Genomic DNA, 3253 nt, shown 5'->3' with positions numbered 1-3253 from the left:
TGCTAGTTCTGAACATCACATGCTAATGTAAAAAGCTGTTTTTTGATATAAATATGAACTTGATTGAACAAAACATGCATGTATTGTATAACAATGTCCTAGGAGTTAGTGCTGCATTTAGCTGTGGTTTTGGTTTTTGTGACATATGCTTGCTTTGAAAATGGCTGTGTGATTATTTTTGGCAGGGTACTCTCCTGACAATCTAATGTTTTGCTTTCGCTGTAAAGCCTTTTTGAAATCAGACTGTGGTTAGATTAACGAGAGTCTTGTCTTTAAAATTGTGTAAAATAGTCATATGTTTGAGAAATTGAAGTTATAGCATTTTTGAGGTATTTGTATTTCGCGCCACGCGCTTCCACTGGCTGTTGACTAGGGTGGGACGCACGTCCCACCGAGCCCAGACAGAATATCTAAAAATATTATTTTCATCTCTACATGTAGGTCTCCTGATTTCAACCCGATCGAACTTGTTTGTTTGGCATCAACTGAAAACATTCATCCATAACTCTGCCAAGCCGACAAGCAAAGATGAACTCGTCAAGGCCATCAAGATATTTTGGCTAGAGAAATTGCGATACAACAATGCAACAAATATGTTGATCATCTCAGCAAGGTTTTACCTGTGGTCGTGGAGCTGGGTGGAAGTGTGACTAAAATGTAGTTTATGTAAACATCCGCATTTGAATGTCTTTTTTCTCATTATTTTATTAACAAAAGCATAAAGATGTTGAAGAAATACTGTACTGCTGTTTTGAGTTCAAAATGTAACACTTTAGAGTACTTCAGCATCGACTACATTGCAAGTTGAGGAATTTTCACAACAGTAGCCGGGTTATAAAAAGTATGTTGTCCTGCTAATAGGAAACATTTTCATGATGGGCTACACCTTCTACAGTTGTGATGTCTTCACTATTATTCTACAATGTAGAAAATAGTAAAAATATAGAAAATTCCTGGAATGAGTAGGTATGTACAAACTTTTGACTGGTACTTGCTTAATTAATTTGATTAAAGGCGAAACAGTGCTAAAATAGTTGTAGGATATTGCGTCAAATCCAATTGCTTCTAACTTTAACATGCTCTTTTAACCTCTTACATCTAGACGTTCCGCTAGCGGAACACCTGCTCCAATATCCAATGATAGGCGTGGCGCGAATTACAAATTCCTCAAAAATACAAAAACTTCAATTTTTCAAATATATGACTATTTCACAGCATTTTAAAGATAAGACTCTCCTTTATCTAACCACACTGTCCGATTTCAAAAAGGCTTTACAGCGAAAGCAAAACATTAGATTATGTCAGCAGAGTACCCAGCCAGAAATAATCAGACACCCATTTTTCAAGCTAGCATATAATGTCACAAAAACCCAGAAGACAGCTAAATGCAGCACTAACCTTTGATGATCTTCATCAGATGACACACCTAGGACATTATGTTATACAATACATGCATGTTTTGTTCAATCAAGTTCATATTTATATCAAAAAACAGCTTTTTACATTAGCATGTGACGTTCAGAACTAGCATACCCCCCGCAAACTTCCGGGGAATTTGCTAACAATTTACTAAATTACTCACGATAAACGTTCACAAAAAGCATAACAATTCTTTTAAGAATTATAGATACAGACCTCCTCTATGCACTCGATATGTCCGATTTAAAAATAGCTTTTTGGTGAAAGCACATTTTGCAATATTCTAAGTACATAGCCCAGGCATCACGGGCTAGCTATTTAGACACCCGGCAAGTTTAGCACTCACCAATATCAGATTTACTATTATGAAAGTTTGATTACCTTTTGTTGTCCTCGTCAGAATGCACTCCCAGGACTGCTACTTCAATAACAAATGTTGGTTTGGTCCAAAATAATCCATCGTTATATCCGAATAGCGGCGTTTTGTTCGTGCGTCCCAGACACTATCAGAATGGTAAAGAAGGGTCGCGCGTATGGCGCAATTCGTGACAAAAAAAATCTAAATATTCCATTACCGTACTTCGAAGCATGTCAACCGCTGTTTAAAATCAATTTTTATGCAATTTATCTCGTAAAAAAGCGATAATATTCCGACCGGGAATCTCCTTTTCGGCAAACAGAGGAAAAAACACAAAGACGGGGGCGGCCAGTGCACGCGCCTAAGCCCACAGTCCCTTGATCGGCCACTTGAGAAAGGCGATAATGTGTTTCAGCCTGGGGCTGAAATGACGACATTCAGGTTTTTCCCGGGCTCTGGGAGCCTATTGGAGCCGTGGGAAGTGTCACATTACCGCAGAGATCCTTTGTAATTGAATGAGATGTCAATGAAAGACAATAAATGGTCAGACAGGCCACTTCCTGTAAAGGAATCTCTCAGGTTTTTGCCTGCCATATGAGTTCTGTTATACTCACAGACACCATTCAAACAGTTTTAGAAACTTTAGGGTGTTTTCTATCCAAAGCCAATAATTATATGCATATTGTAGTTTCTGGGCAGTAGTAATAACCAGATTAAATCGGGTACGTTTTTTATCCGGCCGTGTAAATACTGCCCCCTAGCCCTAACAGGTTAAAGTAATGATGGCCTGTCGTTTCTCTTTGGTTATTTGAGTTGTTCTTGCCATAATATGGACTTGGTATTTTACCAAATGGGGCCATCTTGTGTATACCCCCCCCCCCCCCCCCACCTTGTCACAACACAACACAAAACAATCCACAAATTAACTTTAAGAAGGCACACCTGTTAATTGAAATGCATTCCAGGTGACTACCTCATGAAGCTGGTTGAGAGAATGCCAAGAGTGTGCAGAGCTGTCATCAAGGCAAAGGGTGGCTATTTGAAGAATCTCAAATGTAAAATATATTTTGATATGTTTAACACTTTTTGGTTACTACATGATTCAATATATGTTATTTCATAGTTTTGATGTCTTCAATATTATTCTACAATGTAGAAAATAGTACAAATAAATAAAAACCCTTCAATGAGTAGGTGTTCTAAAACTTTTGACCGGTAGTGTAGGTTGTGTATTTTTTTCCCCTCCAAGTTCATCTCACCTGGTCGATCCACAGTTTGCCGACTATGATGTTGTGCACGGTGGTGGTGACCTTCTTCCATGTGTAGTGGTTGTTGCTCTTCTCAAAGATGGCATGGATCGTCCCTACGGACGTAGTGCTGAAACCTGTAGTGCTGAAATCAAAGGCCATATCTATCAAGCGTCTCAGAGAAGGAGTGCCAATTTATACAGAACAAAAATATAAACACAATATGTAA

The sequence above is a fragment of the Salmo salar genome, chromosome 18, assembly GCF_965601325.2.
Source record: "Salmo salar chromosome 18, fSalSal1, whole genome shotgun sequence".
NCBI classification, from domain to species: Eukaryota; Metazoa; Chordata; class Actinopteri; order Salmoniformes; family Salmonidae; genus Salmo; species Salmo salar.
The sequence above is the reverse complement of the archived record's forward strand: the minus strand, read 5'-3'. Positions refer to the sequence as shown.